Source organism: Tiliqua scincoides, chromosome 10 (assembly GCF_035046505.1).
Source record: "Tiliqua scincoides isolate rTilSci1 chromosome 10, rTilSci1.hap2, whole genome shotgun sequence".
Classification (NCBI taxonomy): Eukaryota; Metazoa; Chordata; class Lepidosauria; order Squamata; family Scincidae; genus Tiliqua; species Tiliqua scincoides.
Genome location: NC_089830.1, coordinates 1,696,477 through 1,714,436, shown reverse-complemented (window position 1 = coordinate 1,714,436; position 17,960 = coordinate 1,696,477). Strand labels below are relative to the sequence as shown.

General features: G+C 46.9%; 1 protein-coding gene across 2 annotated transcripts in view; it reads left to right on the top strand.

The window, feature by feature from the left end:
• Positions 1–1,784: 1,784 nt before the first annotated feature.
• Positions 1,785–17,960, top strand: part of NFYC (nuclear transcription factor Y subunit gamma) — a 58,075-nt gene continuing 41,899 nt past the window's right edge. Inside the window, exon 1 of one of the 2 annotated variants that reach the window (XM_066638660.1) lies at positions 1,785–1,912. The gene's annotated coding sequence lies outside the window, so the exon portion shown is untranslated. Of the gene's footprint in view, positions 1,913–13,863; positions 14,131–17,960 lie in introns of those variants that run through there. The other variant, XM_066638658.1, reaches the window with a different exon arrangement.

The window sequence follows — 17,960 nt, the reverse complement described above, 5'->3', positions numbered from 1 at the left end:
CACTTCTTGTAACCCCTTCAGCAGGAGCTTCTCGTTCTACACGTTCCAGCAGGTTAACTGTGATAAGCTGAAACAGAACAAACAAATAACAACACAAAAGAGACAAACTGGTTTATTGCAGCTTGGCACAGTTTGCTTTACCAAAGAGATGAAGGGCACAGTCCACTGAAAGCCAGGCCACTACATCTGGGTGCAATTCAGATTCATTAATACTTTTCTAACTCTCTTGTCTAGACACTGACTTGGTTTGGGACCCAATTCAGCAACTCTGAACTAGTTTTGAACTGGTTCAGATACACTTTATACTGGCTGATAAATGTATAACTTTTATAACTGCAGCAAAACACTCTTAAAAGAGATGATAAAAAATAAACACTTATGGTAAGAAGCATGAACTTCCATTGGCATACTTGACATTGGAATAGAAACTTTCTAAAGTCACTTTGAAGTTCATGGAAGCAACTAGATTTTGGATCAAGATTTTTTCTCCTATGAGAGGGTCAGACTGGAAATTGTAAGGGCCAGGGCCAAGAGGAGAGGGAGCTGGTATCTGGCATTCTGAGGTAGCCTACTTCTAAAACCAGGAGGTATACCCATCAAGGCTTCTAATCTGCAATGTCCACTGGTTCTGGTGTTGTGGGAGAAGGAAAAGAGCCCCATCATAAGAACATTAGAAGAACCCTGCTGAATCAGTCCAAAGGCCCATCTAGTCCAGTCAGTTACATGTATGTAACTCAGAGCTGCCCACCAGATGCCTCAGAGAGTACACAAGACAGCAAGATACTTGCATCCTGTTGCCACTCCCTTGCACTTGGCCTTCTGGGGTAGCCTACTTTTAAAACCAGGAGGTTGCATATGTTCATAATGGCTTGTAACATGATGAACTTTCATTCCAGAAATTGGTCCAATCCCTCTTTCAAGGCATCTAAGCCAGGCATCATCACAACATCCTGTAATAAGGAGTTCCACAAGTTAATTGCACACTGGGCAAAAGGGTGGCTCTGGGAGACCTCAATTCTGACAAAGCTACTTCTCATGGCTTGTAACCTGTGATGGACGTTTCCTCCATAAAATCTGTCCAATCCCCCCGTAAAAAGGCATCTACACCAGGCGCCATCACCACATCCTGTGGAAAGGAGTTCCACAGGTTAACTGCACGCTGGGTAAAAGCGTGGTTCTTGGAGAGACAGCTACTTCTCATGGCTTGCAACCTGTGATGGACTTTTCCTCTGGAAGTCTGTCCAAACCCCATTTTAAAGGCATCTAGGCCAGGTGATGTGCTATCACCACATCCAGTGGCAAGGAGTTCCACAAGTTAATTGAAGACCGGATATGTTCCTTTTGTCTGTTCTAACCTTCCTGACACTCAATGGGTTTACTTCTGAGTCTGGCACATGTATGCGAGGCCATGCAGTCTCAGGTGGGCTTACTCAGAAGTGAGTTCCATTGAGGACCATAGCATTACTCCCATGTAAACATGTCCCCCCAACAGAAGCAGAATGAGGCGCTGCACTAATCAAGTCTTGGCTCCTCCACCTCCTTTCCCTGCCCAGGAATCCTTCTTCAGCATGCAAGGCTGGCTACAGCTATACTCTAGCGGAAACTACGATTCCCAGGATTCCTTGCAGCGGCGGCCATTGTATCGAGCTCTCGAAGTCACGGTCCTTCCCCTGAGGTCTCGCGAGACCTCATGTCAACCCGACGCCTGCGCAGTGCGGTTCTGCCCGCGGGAGAGAAGGCGAAAGGGGGCGGGGCTTACCCTTCGCCTCACTCCGAGCCCCGCCGCCATCTTGTTTCGCCGCCGCTGGCCGTCGCGCCGTCCGCTGCATCCCCGCCCCCCCCTCGTTTCGGCCGGGCTCGCGCGGGCTGGGGTGGGCGCCCCCGCACCCGCTCCCGGGGCGAGGCCGCGAAGGTGAGTCCGGGGGGACGCGAGAGGCTCGGGGGGGCCCGTGAAGAGGAGTGGCGGTTGGAACCTTGTTTTCCCCTCCCCCCTCCTGTCACCGCCATTCAACGCGCCCTCTCTACGGATTGGCTGCGGCGCCCGCGCGCCGTCCGCCCTAATTGGCCGGCGGGGAAAGAGGAGGGCGGGCCACGCTTTCGCCTGGCGATTGGGTGAGTGGCAGGTGCGGACCGCGGTGAAGCCAGGGCGAGGCGGAAATAACGACCTTTCGCGCTCCTTTGGTCTCCAGGATCCCAACAGCGGTTGAAGGGGGCGCGGCCAGTCGCGGGGCGAGCCCAGAGGGGCGGGGCTGGCTAAGATTCAGGAGGGAAAGCGGGAGGTTCAGAGCAGGGGTGTGATTGACATCAGATTCTGCCAGGGTAGTGTGGCTGGGGAGGCAGAGCCTCCCCATGGTGGGTGGGTAGGCAAAGACTCCCCACAGGCAGTTGCTGGGGAGGCAGGTGAGGCAGAGCCTCCCCTGGGTGGGTGGGCAGGTCTCACCTGCCTCCCTAGCCACCACACAGGGGAGGCTGTACCTCACCTACCTCTCCAGCCATTGCCTGTGGGGAGCCTCTGCCTACTGACCCACCCAAAATGGGGAGACTCTGCCTCCCCAGCCACCACACAGGGGAGGCTCTGCCTCTTCACCCACCCACCCAACATGGGGAAGCTCTGCATCCCCAGCTACTGCCTGTGGATGAAGGCTAGCTGCCAGCCCCACAAGGCATTCTGATACAGACCTTCCTTCTTCCACCATTATCCAGTTCTTTTCTGAGTACTCTTAAAGGTCGTTGCAAGTACCCCTGGGAACCACTGCTCTGTTGCAACCCACTAGACCACTGGTTCTCATACATTTAGCACTGGGACCCACTTTTTAGAATGAGAATCTGTCAGGACCCATTGGAAGTGATGTCATGACTGGAAATGACATCATCAAACAGGAAAATTTTTAACAATCCAGGGCTGCAATCCTACAGGAGTGTGCAATCCACACTTACCCAGGAGTAAGTCCCGTTGACTGTCATTGTTAAAAGAATATACATAGTAGTTTGTTGAAAGTAGAGGTCTGTAACATTTCCTCAAATACCGTCACATACCATGGTAGCATCAAGTCTAATATATTAAAAATAAAATACTGAAATGAATGGGGGCCCAACTGAAATTGGCTCGCGACCCACCTAGTGGGTCCCAACGCACAGTTTGAGAAACACTGCACCACACCAATGGTCCTCAAAATAAATATATGATCACACTCTCACACCTGGAGATACCTGTCTGATGTCTCCTTTCAATATTTTAGGTACTGTACAAAATCTGGTCCTGTTGCAGTGGCGTCACTAGGATTTGCATCACCTGGTACGGGAGGCCTGCTCATCACCCCATGTAGTGGGCGGGGCAAGCCCCAGGTGGGCATGGTGATGTATCATCACCCCACCCCCACTGGTTTATTTGGCTGCACCTTTTGTTAGAATACAGATATTTCAGTGTGGTTTGTTTCATTGCATTCTACATGAAATTACACATTGATTGATATATAACATGTTGGGATTATTCCTCCAAATTCTGATTTTAGTGATTTTGAAAATTTGTAGTCTCACACACACGCACCCCCTACCCCCGTGTCAACTTACTAACACCTTATTGCAGCATTTCTCAAACTATTAGCACTGGGACCTACGTTTTAGAATGACAATCTGTCCAGGACCCATTGGAAGTGATGTCATGGTAAGAAGTAACATCATCAAACAATTAAAATAAATAATTATAAATAATTAAATTAAAATAAAATAATTAAATAAGGGGGAGCCAGTCCTGTTCCACCAAGTGAATCTACTCTGAAGTAAGTCCTATTGTGGTCAATGGGCCTTACTCTCAGGAAAGTGTGGGTAGGTTTGCAGCCTGTGAGCCCAATCCTATGCATGTCTACTCTGAAGAAAGTCCCATAGTGGTCAGTGGGGCTTACTCTGTAGTCTGCCTACAGTAACAACCCCCAAAAAGAATCAGTGAGATTTCCAGCCCTCCTAGTGCCCAGTTTAAAGTTCTTCTATTTCAGTCATATCAGAATAAAGACCCTCCTGGCTTCACAAGTGCAAAATAGAAAACTTTCCCCTTACCATTCAAGCCTCTTTTTTGTGTTTTTTTTTTGGGGGGGGGGCTGCCTTCTGGAGCAACTCAATCGGATCAGGGCCCTTCTGGTCTGTTCTGGTCTAACCCTAACCCTGGCCTGACCACCAGCCATGGCACGTCTGCCTACTCATGAGTAAACGCGACTGTCAGGCTGCTTTGTTTTTCATAGGGCTCCATAGACTGGGAGGGAGGCAGCTGGGAGGGAGAAATCTCCTTCTCCGGCGTTTTTGGGGCTGCACTCATTGGATGAGGACCATTCTGACGTCCTTAGAGCCTCTCAGCCTGCCTCAACTAAGGCAAGTCAACCTACTCGTGAGTAAATACGACCATGTGGCTTTGTTTTGGGCTCAGACTAGCAGCTGGGGGAGCTTTTTGGGTTTTTTGGGGGGGCTGCATTCATTGGATCGGGACTATTCTGTTGTCATTGGATTCCTCTCAGCCTGCCCTTTCCGACGAACTATGGCAAGTACGCCTACTCGCAAGTAAATGCGTGATACGGCTCACTTTCCATAGGGCTCCATACTTTTTTCCTTCCGGTTTTTTGGCCATAACTTTTGAATGAAAGGAGGGATTTCAATTCTGTTTTTTGCACTGCACTCCGCTGGCTATTCCGCATCTAACGGTGTATGGCACGATGCGGTAGCTCCTAACACCGCGATGTTAGCGTGTCCTCCCCCGGACACGTCACCTCTGCGCGTCACCTGGTGCGGCCCATACCCTCCGCACCCCCTAGTGACGCCAGTGTCCTGTTGTGCTTTTGGTGACTCTCCCCTTATATTTATTGAGATGGTAGTGGGGGCATATTTGTTCTTGCTTCATTAGTTATGACTGCCTGAGTAACTCAAAACTGTTTACATTTGCCACTTTATGGTTTGTAGTTTGGTTTTTTTAAATGTTTGGGGTAGGTTACTTTCATTGTCATATTTGGTGATATGGTGAAAAACCACTTAATGTAGAATACACTTGGCGGGGAAGGTTACCATGCGCCGCTCTCGCTGCTCTTGCCACTGCTGAGGAAGCCCAGTGCCAAGTGGCACAAGTCTCTCAGCAGGTGCTGCTCATCTGGTGGCTGCCATGACGTGCCTTATGATACATTTGCAATAGCTGTTTCCCAGGCAGTCTACGAGCACACAGCGCTGCCTGAGCTCAGGATCTGGCTGCCCATGTAGAGCCCAATCCTGTGCTTGGCGGCAAAGCTCTGTACTGCCGAGCACTGTCGCAAACGTGCCGTAAGGCATGTTTGCCAGCCTCACCGCCAGGCTGCCGCCGGTGCTAGCCCAGTGCCGTCCGGTGCTGGGCTAGCGTGGGGCAGTCGCCCAGCTTCCATGGCTCTGTGGTCTCCCAGACCACCGAGCAGCGGCACAACAAGCAGGGGCGGGGAGGAGGCATTCCAGGGAGGGGGGAGGCCGGCGGGATGTGCAGAGAGGGCGGGGAGGAGGCGTGACGGGGCAGTGTGACGTGGGGAGGGGGCGGGCTGGAGGCGTGCCTGGGGAGGGATGGGAGGTAGGTCTGCAGAGCTCCGCTCAGCAGGATCCAAGGCACTCGTGCAGGGCTGTGCGCCCTACACGAGCACCTTTACCCATTGTGGGGCTGCTTACCTTACTTGGAAGCCCAGGAGGTGCAGGATCTGGCGGTAGCCCTTCTCGGTGCTGCCGAGCCTAGGCAGCTCAGGATTAGGCTGCCCGTCACAGCTAACTATTTTTTTCATTTAATTTAAATGGTACTTAATCAAGATTAATTTTATTTAGTTACAAGCCACTATTAATACAATACTATATTGTACAATCGTGCTCCTTTTCAGAACAGAGAGCCATTTGTTTGATTGTCACTGTATGATGCTTTGAAGCGTTGTGTAAATACTGCATTCTTCATACCAGAACTGTACATGGTACTTTAAAGAGTTGCATAAAGGGAAGAAGAATAGGCCCTTGACCCGAAGGCCTTAAAGTTTAGGAATAATAAGGGAGTTGATTGTACAGTGGTAGTCCTCCTTGGCCTCTTGCCAGAGCCGTAATACCAAGGCTGATTTTTGAGCCTTCACATCCCATTGCCATCCTGCCTGTGCCCTTCATTCTGTCAGAGTGTACACCCTCAATCATTTGAAGGTCTCCTGTTCCCTCAGATGGTTTTGTCCTTTCTCCTTTTCTGCCTCTTATGCCCTGAACTTCCCCCAGTATACCTGTAGGATGCTTCCTCACTCCCTTCCTTCAAATATTATCTTAAAACCCATCTTTTCTATGAAACCTGTTGGCATTAAGTCTGAATCTCCTGTTGCATCTGTGTTTTAGTGAAATTGAAAGGATCACATAGGATTCCCTTGTTAACACCGGCTTCCATTTTTTCTGTTTTCTCTAAATCTAAATCAGCAATTTTCAACTCATGGCTCACTAACAAGATGCTAAATTTTCAGGGTACACCATCAGTTTTTGACAGTTGACAAGGCACACTGTGCTGCTGGCGGGAGGCTCACATTCCCGATGGCCCTACTAATAAATGACTCTGTTCCAAACTCCAGCAGCACACTTGCAGACCATTTGCAATGCACTGGTTGAAAATCACTGCTAAATTGTAAGCTTGGTGAGCCGCTGTGAGATACAGGAAGCTGGACTAGATGGGCCTATGGCCTGATCCAGTGGGGCTGTTCTTATAAGCTCCTCATGGCAGGGAGCTTCCCTTTTATTCTGTATGGAGCAACATACATGCTGACTACTTCATACGAATGAGTCGTATGGTGTGGGAACTTGTCAGGCTGAAACCAGAAGCAGCCAAAAAGTTCAAGAAATCATGACTAGAATTTGGGCTGGCCCAAGGCCTCCTAATACAGCATGCCAAATGCTGTCTGTCCGTCCCCCACCTGATATGCCAGTATCTGCTACTCCCTCTTTCCAAGGTTCTAGCCCACTGCTTTTTCCCCTCCACATTTCCTCTTCCTCTCTATCCCCTCTTCCCTTTCCCAGAGAGTGGTAGGTGGAGCAGTACTGGAGTCAGGTAGCCAGGATAGAGGTGGGAGTTGGCCTTATGGATGGGCTGGCTCTGGTTAGAATATAGTGGGCAGCAATCAAGGCAGAAATTCACAGGTCCAGGTGCAGGCTTCCATGTTTATCATAATTCATAGTATATTGAGCAACTTTGGTGTGTTGCTTTGAATAGCAGCACTAGTTAGTGACATGAGGACATGAATTGTGCATTTGGTATAGGAAATGGGTACTTGGTATCAGGTTTTCTCATACTTAGTAGTACACCATTGGAAACAGAGCGCGATACCATAGTCTTTCGAGACTGAAGGTTGCCAATACATTGGAAACAGAGATGATCTGTGTAATTCTGTGTCTTCCTTTAAAACATATACAGCATCCCTTGAAGTTTGTAGAGAGTATCAAGCTCTATACAAGGAAGGCATTTATGGGAAAACATATTTAGTAATATCATTTAGGGATATTCTTCCAGTGTACTTGAAAAGTGCATGAGTAGGTTGAATAATGCCTCTTTTTGCTAATAAATTACAGCAGTTACACTAGAAACATTTATGACCGAATTACTGCTTTCTGAAAGCAGGGCATGCACTGTGTGGGAGGCAAAAAAGCACTAAATTTGAGATGCCAGAGATTTTCATAGTATTCAGATTGTTGATATGTACACTCAGAAATATTTTGCTAAGCAAGTTTTCAGACAGTTTTGTTGGCCAGTGCTAGCTTGCTTTAGTGAACTTGCATTCACCGAGGAGCCCAGGTGCTGCATATGACCTGCAGTGACTTTGCTGTCTGATTTCTATGGCCTTGCACTGCACTCCTGTCCTTGGAGCCATCTCCTGACCCCTGTGCTGCAGCAGCAGCAGCAGCAGAAGCAACAATAGTGCTGCCTTAAGCTAGCTGAGGCCCAGAGCCATTCTTGACCTATAAGATACTTGCACTCAGGAATGTTGGTGATTTGAAATTGGGACAGCTGTAAAGGGAGATGGTTGGAGTTGTGGGTCAGGGCAAAGTACTGTGTATTGGGAACTGGTTACTTGGAGTGAAGAAACACTGTATAATGTGTCAGGCCTTTGTTTGCTGTGGCACCCTAGGAGCAATGAGGAGTGTTTTCATTCTAAGTGAAATGCTCCCTCACCTGGCATGCCCGCACAGCATCTTGAAAAGTAGGTAGATTGCCAAGCCCTCCTTATCTTGTGTGCTACGGAAGCTGCTCCTGGTTACCCAAAATACCACTTCCAAATTGCTATCTTAGGGTTGGATCTTAAGGTTTTCTTCCTCCGGTGGGAAGGATTTCCAAAGGCTCCTTCTGTGGAAGTAAGAAAACCTTGAGAGCCTTTGAATTTCCCCCATCAGTGTTTTCATGTTGTACAATTCATTATTTGCCTCCTGGGGTGGCACAAGTCCAAGGAGAGCAGAGCGGCTTCATGCAAGTGTTGGGATTCAGTGCTGGTTCCCATCTCCGCCTCCCGCTCACCCTGTCCGCCCAGCTGTCGGCCCAGCTGGGCCAACGCAAGCCAAACCAAGGAAGCCAGCGTGGAGGCTCATGTCAGCCCCCGCAGGCTGGTGCATCTCTGAGCGCCGGCCTGGCTTCTTCCGGAGGAGACCCTTGCACCGGCCCATGGGCTCCTCGGGACTGCACCCTTAGTCTGTGTTTTGGTTCCATGCACGCATTTTATTTAACTTCCTTCCATTGCAGCTCTTATCAGCTGTAGATTACAGTATCTTAGTGCATTTTGTGAATTACCTCCCAATCCTTAACGCCCAATCCTGTGGGCACCCTGTGCTGCCAGAACTTACATTCTGGTAGCACAAGGTCCTTTATGGATGTCACAAAAGACAGTACAACATTTTGTGCAACTGGGCCTCAAGTGGCCTGTCCACAACCCCCGGTGCTGGGAAGTCAGTGCAGGGGTGGAAGGGAGGTAGGGGTGGGCAGATAGAGGGGGGAACTATGGAGAAGATGGCACATCAAGGCTGGGAGGGGGGTGGTAGTGGTAACAGTGGAGCCACCAATAACCTGCCCCCCTTCCCGGCCTTGATCCACCTTTCCAAGTCCACTTGGACTTGTGCTAGCTAAATCACTTGCACGTTTCCAAGCAGACCCAGTAGGGTAGCAAGGGCTTATCTGGAGGAGACTCCAGGACTGCTCTCCCACAGGATGTAGCATGTGTTCTGGTGGCACACTGCGTAGGCACAAGGGGGTTACAGGAGGATTCAACTTAATACTTTTTTACCTGTAAATGTTGTGATAGGGCCAAGTAGCCATCTGTGCAAGCAACCACAGCGTGTTCCACTATACTTTTCTATCTGTGAAATTTTCATGTGTTCCTCCTCTGAAGGTCTCACCTTTTGTGCAGACACTCCTCTCATTAAAGTGATTGCCTAATGTCTATAATGTTCAATGGCTTTTAAAAGATTCAACTGTCTGCATCTATCCAAGGAACTGTCTAGACCAGGAAGTCATAATAGGGGGCATCCATACCCTTTGGGGGTATGAGAACCAAATGATGGGGATAAGAGACTTGATTCTGAACAATTGAAAAAAAATTGTTGTTAGATTAGATTAACTATCACCATTATCAATACAGATTGTGGTGTTTTGTTCCCAGCTATTCAGATGTAAAGTAAAACCAAGTTGTTGGCATCTTTTGAAGTCATACTGGTACCTAATAGGACTGGTGGTGATGATGATTTGGACAGTCTGGTGAAGGGGGTGTGGGGACATATTGGGCAATCCATTGAGGGTCCGTATTTGTAAGAAGGTTAAGAACCCTGGTCTAGACCAAAGATATTTTTAGCCCTGTATATTTTTGCCAGCCCCACATGGTTCACTGACAATAGTTAAGACACTGACCAATTGAACAGTTTATACATCCTTCCAAGATTTGATAGCCATCAAATATGTAGTTAAATCACAGTGACTCTCTGTGTCACTGCTGTGTGCTCCTTAATATTTGTGGTGTTTCATGATGTGTAGAACATAAACTGTTTGCACTTCTTTTTATCTTGTGTGGGCTTCTCCATTCTAGCATGGAATCTGCAGATGTAGATTTAGATGTTTACAGTGATGGATCTGCATTAATAGTGATAATAAAAGTGATACTAGGTTGGTTGTATCCTAAGGCTTTTATGCTTTTGCTAAAGGATTCTCTGTCCACTTTTAGTCCACCTTTAGTCTCAGTAGTTATGTTATATATAGCCCACACCAGGGAAACACATAAAATCCTCAAGATGTACAGTGCACCCTCAGTATATGCGGGGATCTATTCCAGGATTCCCTGCAGATACAGAAATCAGTGGATACTGGAATCCACAGGTGGCTTGACGCAGTGCTACAGTTACTCACCTTAGGGCAGCACTGGCCCCTCCAGAGGCCAGGTCCACAGCCCACTCCACAGGATAGTAGAATCCGTGGATGCCAAGGTCCTGACTGTATACTGCTTGAAGATCAGTTTTGTAATCCCTAGATTCAAAAAGTCTGAGGTGTAAGGGTAGGGTGAATTAATTTAAATCATCGCTGCCACTCCCGGCCAATTTATATTGTAAATAAAACAATGTCCCAAATAAAAGTACATCCTAACAGGTGGCTGTAATAACAAAACACCTCAATTTAAAACCTTTGTACAACTGCAGAGAGGCATGCTATTAGCTTATAAAACATCTTATATTTTTACTATTATAGAAGAAAATTTGATACATTGCTTTTTGGGTGGAGGGACATAATCCTCATCATTTCAAGTTGCGTGAGAATTGCACTTTTGTCTCATATACAGCACAAGCTGTATTAGGTTTTAGTTTAATAAATAAATTATAGAAGAGCTTTAAGTGTTACAGGCATTGACTCTTCAAATCGTAAAGTTGCCAGTCAAGCTTTTCATATTGGTAGTTTTCATCGTTAAATAGCTGAAACTCTTTAAAAGTATAATTTAATGTTTTCTCTTTTATTTTTTAATTGCAAAGTTAGGACATGAACTTTGTCCTGTGTGTGTGAGATCCGGCCAGGAAGTGAAGGCTTTGTAAGCTGAGGCTCTGCCACTGATGAGCGCTGATGGGTGGGATATTTTCCCCTCATTTTTCTTGGATAACCTTCCTTCTGTGCGTTGCTTCCTCTAACTAGATTTTGTATGTACTCTGCACTTTTGCGCTGTCCAAACTCCTTTTTAAGTCTGGGCCTCTACTTCCAAGTAGCTTCCTTCCCCTTTGCCTGGGTTGAGGTGAAGATGATAGTTCTCCTGATATGAATTGAGCTGATTGTGCCTCTGCTTTAGTTGTAGCCCTTTTTTCCCAACAGTTTTGCATTTCAGGTTGAAAACTTAAGAAGCCACATGTTTTTGAAATTTTGGCTTCATAAGCTCAGTTAGTTTTATTAGTATAAGTAGGTTGACCAAAGAGAAAATCCAGTGATCAAAGTCATTTGCTACCTTTGTTGTGAACAGCAGAGAGTACTTCCTAGCCTTCCGTTGAGTTTTAGCTTTGTTTTGGCTGACTTCTGAACTCTGAAGTGAGCAAGGGGAGTTGCATAAAAGTGTTCTTGAAATTGTGCTTCGGAACCTGTTCCTTCCACCTCTGCTGTTCTGATTTGTGCAGGTCAGGAGGTGAACTGAATTGAAAATGAGAGTGGTGAGTAGGGGGATTGAGAAGAGATGCCCCTCCTGGTGTGCTTGGTCTTGGGTCATTCTGCATATCAAAATAGAGCAAATGTCTTGTGCTCATACTCTGAGCTGTGTATTTCTTGCTTTTTGTGGGATTGATGTTCATGTAAGCAGTCTGTTGGTCTGCAGAAAGTTTAGCATCAGAGTTCTAGAATGTAATTTTTTTTTTAAGGGACAGTTCTGTTCTAGCCCTTGGGATTGCATTGAAAAGTGTGGAGATCTCTGTGGGAAAGTCACTAAAATGGGTGTCCTTTTAGGACCCATATCAGTGGTCTGGTTGATTGGGAGTTGGTGTCCTTCAGTCCTATTACTTCTGTGAAACAGTTTCCTGTTCTTCTGACCTTGTGTCTTAGGGCTATCTAAGCCCAGTTGCCCTTTCCTGGAGGCAACTGGTTGCAAGGGACCCTGAAACAAAAACCTGTATCCCTCCTGTCCCTAGTGGAGCTTTGGGTGTCATTGCAGGTCAGTTTGGCCAAGTTGAGTCCTGGGCTGGGCTCTTGGCAGTGCCCAACCTGGTCAGTCCCTGATGCCACCCGTGACCCTGCTCTTTGCTCCTCTGTTCCCTGCTTATTTTTTTAAAGGCATGGTGGAAGCAGAATGCTCAGCCTTGCAGAGAGGCACAAAACAACGTCCTTGTATTGCAGGGTAGACACACATGGTCGGGACTTGCAAAGCTTGTTACTGTTCCCAGGCAAGTGGCCAAAAGCGAGTCTTGATAACTTACGCAGCACATGATTCTGACCAAGTCCTTGTATTTGTTGTAGTATTGTATAACCACCATGGTTCTCTGCCCATGGTTTGCCGAAGAAAATGGGTTGTATGTGGCCCTAGAACTGAGAGTTGTCACCCCCTTCACTAGAGTAGAAAAGAAAACTAAGCACAAATTAGTGTTGTGTGTGCTTAACATTTTTATACCTGGAGAGTCTGAACTCTGTCTGCTTGCTTGATAGGAAATACTCCATTGCTTCCGCTGTAATGTAGTTGGGGTTCGTGTGGTGTGTTTGCTGAATTTCCTTAATGTCATGGAAAGGGCAGAGGCTTGCAAGAAGACCCTTCTTTCTGTTGTCTGAACTATTTGGACTCTCAAGAGAGGCAGGACAAGCAGGCGGTCCCAAGAGAAGAGGGGCGCAGAAGCTTAGACCTAGGAAAACAGGCTGGAGAAGGCAGCAGGCCAAGAGAAGTGGGGTGGGGGGGTGAGTGGGAGGTGAGCCTTGGTAGAGGGCATGGGTTCAGAGAAATGAGGTGTTAGGAGGAAGGGGAACTAGAAGAATGACTGGCTGCAGGCCTCTGTTTGTGTGAGACTTTGCAGATAAGGGTGCATGAGACAAGGACACCTTTCTCTGAATTATTTTTATCTTCATTTTTGAGTCTTCCTGTAGCTACCAGTCTGCTCAATAACAGGCTTGGCAACCTACTACATTTCTGGCATTCCACATAACTGTCAATATGGGAAGAGTGGACTTTCTCATGCTGGGAGGGAGTCCCTCCTGGTGAGCAGCTAGTTCTGCCAGAGGATCACACTGAGAAGGAAATGGGGTGGGTGGGGAGACTGCAAGTGGTCCCAACTGCACACCTGGCACATAGGATGCTGACCAGTCCTGTTGCCCCATTTGCTGGGTGTGTAGGGGAAGGAGAGAAGGCTGACCAAATGCAGATCACTTCAGGAGGTGCTTGTTGCTTCCTTGGGTCTGACTACCAACAAAACTACGTTGCTGCTTTGCAGACAGCCTGTGGGGCCAGTCGGCATGCTGCTAAATTATACCTTTCAACAAATGGAGCTTTGATCACCAGTTTAAAAAAAGAAATTCTGAGAATTGGCAATGCTGGGTTTTCTCTTAAAGAAAGCTTCAGAAATGTAACCCAAGGTAGCCGAGTTCAGGCCAAAAAGCAATCTCCTTCCTTCATGATTGTTGTGGTTAAAAGTGTGTCTTTGCCAAATATTCCTTTTATGTAAGTTGTTTCTAGTTTGAAGTCTCCATGGCTGACCCCTGTTCTGCATCTCAAGGTAACTTTAAAACAGGAAGTGTACAAAGGAGGTTAGTGATGACAGGAGCAGCCAGTCCTGATGCGGCCATCTTCCTAGATAAAAGGGCCCAGCCAATGAGATGCCGGCGGAGGCGAGGCTTGGTGTCAAATAGCATGCTAGATTGAATGTCTTTGACTGTTAAAGTGGAAGGAGGCTGCACAGTGTTTCATTGGAGTCTCCGGGAGTTTTTCACTGAGGCAGGGGTCAGCTGAAAGACAAAGAAAAATGGCGAATAGTTTGTTGGGAGGGCAGCTGTGTGGTTTTGTACTGCAGTGGACACTCCAGGGACCTTTTCCTGCGTCTCCTGCCACCTCTGTTTCCTCCTTGGTTTTTTGTGGAGCAAGGATAGGAATGACTTAATTAGCTCTGTCAGAGCTGGCATAATTAACTGCATATAAAATTAATGCAATCCTGGTAAGTTTTTTTTCTTTAAAGTGTTTTGTTTTTGATGTAGCAATTCTAGTGGTGATCGAGAGTCCAGGAGTGCAGATAAGTTGAAACTGTCTCAGAAACTGGCTCCTTTGCATTCCTCACATACCTTGCAGAGCATCTACCTTACCTTGCTCTCTCTCTGTCTCTCTGGCTTATGCATGCCCTTCAGCTGTCTCTTTCTCTCCCCTACCGGTCTTGTAGCTGTAAAAGGAGACATGTGAGGAAAGAGATTAATTTAGACCGAGATGCATAATTCTGTGCAAGATCTGGGTTGAAAAGCTGGAACTCTCCCCTCCCTTATAATTTGTCTTTGTTCATAGAAGCTTTCATAAAAGGAGAAAAACATAAGGGATTTGTTCATCGAATGTTCTCTTGTTTTGGGGAGATACAAAGAGCAGTGGTAACACTGTGCTTTTTTAATGGGGGAGGGGGGTTAACATTAACCTGCCCGCTACCATACTGTTTGGCTTTTAGTATCCAAGGCCCTGGGCTGATGTGCTACGCTCTGTATTTGTAAGGGTTATGTCTTGTTAACAGCATTTTAATCTGTCATCTTCTTTTCTCCCCTCTCCTTTGCTATGAGTAGGGGTTACTTTATTTTTTTTATTGCATTCTGACAGATTGCCAGTGTTAACTGTGTGCATTACAAGCACCATAAAGCCAGTCTCCATGTGTCTTAAAACCTTTGCACCAACCACATTTCTTTGGAGTCTGAAAGTTACTGGCTGTTTGGAGGGGGTGCAAGTGAAGTCTCATGCCCTTGTAGTTCCTGCCTCAGGTCTAGGTTAAATGAGAAGATCTTTTCTTTCAGTCATAGGCTGCTAAGAGTGAGTTTGTCGCTGGTGCCGGAAGTCTTGCATCTCTTTTCCAGGCTTGCTCTCCCCTCTGAGAAATAGAAGTCTGTTCTACTCTCCTTTTAAATTGCTTGTAAATGCTGAAGGTCACCGAATGCTTTTACCAGTGAGATCTGTCACTCTGAAACGAAAGTTCAGGCATAAATGCACTCAGAGATCCCATTTCAGAGCCAAGGATTTACCTGTGTGCCCTTAGTAAAGATTGATCCTTGGGGTTTTTACATCTCCTTCCCCCCCAGTTGGAATGGTATTGCAGTAAAAGTTGCTGGAGGAAGGCCTTCCCCTGCTAGCAAGAGTGACCTTGAAGCACTGCTCCTCTTGAGTTTTAGCCAGGAAAGGACAAAGTTTGTTTATGCTACACTTAGTTAGCCAGAGGCATCAGACTTGGGCAAGAAAAAGAGGTATCTGTAATACAAGGGAACATTCTGGCTGGCACTAATAGATTAAAGGGCTAAAACTGAAGCCATTTTATTAAAGAGCTACCAGGTGACTTTTTTTTCTCTTCTGTTCCCCCCTCCCCCCCAAAAAGGTCCAGGTGACTATTATTTCAGATTAGCAGAAATACATAGAGTGAGACAGCTCCAGAATGGATCAAGAATGAACAGTCACAGGTCCAGAAGGGTTACTGCCCTTATCTTCTGCATAATCTTTGTCTACCAGCCTTAAGCAGTTGGTCAATCCTTTTTTTTTTTTCCTCATAAAGCATAACAGTATGGCAAGCAAGGATGTGACTTAAATCTTGCAATGTCTCAATGTCTGTATTTGCCTGCTGTGAATAAATTTCACCATGGTGGCTTCCAAGTGTGAATGTACAGCCACCTAAAATGTCAGCTGTTTCTAAATTAGGGTGGCCAAAATCCAGCTGCCCTTGAACACTGGCACCTAAAAATTGGCCCAGGGACCTGAAGTTGCTGAAGAGAAAGTAGGAAACTAGTTTCTCCTCTGTTTCCTGTCTGTGGATGACCTGGTTGCCATCTTCCTTAGGCCCAGCTTTCAGGCAGCCAGCTGCACCATGGAAGGAGAGCTTCCAAGTAACTTTCTTCCAAGTTCTGCAAAGACCTGTGCATCCCCACTTAAGAACTTTGGGCACAGTCTACTGGAAACATATCCTGTGCACCTCCGCTGAACTGAATGGGAGCTGTAGTTCTTGCTTGAGGGTCAGAGCTGCAGAATATTGATCACCACCAGCAGTCATGAATAGGCCCATCTCCAGGTACAAACTGTCAGAGTCCCAGGTGTGCTTTGGGAAACAGCAGCACTGGCCTGTTATATGCCAAAAAAGTATTCCTACGCTGATTACACTCCATTCCTTGCTTTGTCAAGAACCCAGTTCTGCGTCATGCATAAAATGTAAGTCTACTGGTATGTCAAAGATTGTCATTGGACATGATCTAAAGTGTAAGGAATGTAGTAATGTTGCTCAAAACAATGGCCAACCTTTTTGTGGCAATAGTAAGAGTATTGCTCTGTCCAGGTGTGTTCAGGTCTTAGCTGAACTTTTGCATTCATTTCTAACTACTCTGATGTAAATCACTAGAGAGGATTCATTTTTTGAGGGAAGTCTAGAGGACCCGGGATATTTAAGAGGCAGGAGACATAGTTATGAAATACCTTAAAGGTTTACCATGGGTTAGACATAAATATGTTCAGTTTACAAGGAGGAAAGGTGAGTCCAGTTGGTCTGGCCAATGCTGTATGTGACCTGACTATGTGCTCTTGGCCAGCCATTCTCAATCTTTTTTCGGGCTATGACCCCTTAGGAGTTCTTCTCGGGTTCCAGGGCCCTCCTGTTAAACAAGGATACCACACAAACTGATAAACATAAAATCATTTACTATTGATTTTCAGTCTGTGGCCCCCTTCAAATGTCACAGGGCTCCCCACAGGTCCATATGGCTCCCATTGAGAATGGCCGCTCTAGACCATGCTCCAGAATCTTTAGCAAGTGTAGGGTTCAATGGTATAAAAGTAAGCATTTCTTACTAGGCAAGTCATTGTGGGAAACATTACCTGAAGTTGAAAATTTGAGAATCAAGTGGTTTAATGTTTTATGCTTGAAGGAGGGGAGTTCATATTTGTAAAAATCTTAATTTCCATAAGTTACTTTTATGGTTTAGTTTTCCAAGATAAATTTAATATAAATATTAAACAGTAAACATCATAAAGAAGGGAGAGAACAACATTGAGAAGGTCATAGAGGTTCACTTTAGGCATTATGCCAAAAAATTGCTTGTCTTAACACAATTTTAGACCCAAGCCACAGTTTATAATTCATCTTTGCCTGTAAGATTTGGGATTTAGAGTTGGTTCGTTGCTTTTAATGTCCTCTCATTTCTGTGGTGTCAGATTCCAGAGGTGGAGCAATAGCTGTAACTATAGTCTGTCAGTTCTGGTGTTAAACCACAGTACTAATTCTTTGTTCCAATATCTCAGTAGTATTCAAACTGGGGCGTCGCAATACCCCAGCCTGTGGGTCTTGGCCTCTGCCCGCTTGAGGGGCGGGGCAGCCAGGAGACAGGGGGAAGGCAGCGGTGTGATTCTGCGGATTGCGCCACTCAGGGGGGCTGCAGGGGCTTGGGCGCACTTGCCCAAGCCTCCTGCAGCCTCCCGGGGGTGCGGGGAGCCCTGCGCAACCTTCAGCAGGGCTCCCCAGGTCAGGAAAAATGAAAGCGGAGCGATTGTGCCCCACTCTGCAAAACCAGAAGCGGAGCACAATCGCTCCGCTTTCCCTTCTGACAGGGCTGCAGGGACTGGGGTGCACCCTCCAGTCCCTGCAGCAGCCATCCCTGTGTGCGGGGAGCCCTGCACGAGCGCCTGCAGGGCTTTCCAGGTCAGGGAAAGGGAGAGTGGGGCGATCGTGCTCCGCTTCCGCTTTTGCATCTCTGCCTTCCCCCTGCCCCTGCTGCCTCCCCCCCCACTCCTGCAAAGACTTACTGCGGGTTTCAAACTCCCGGAGAG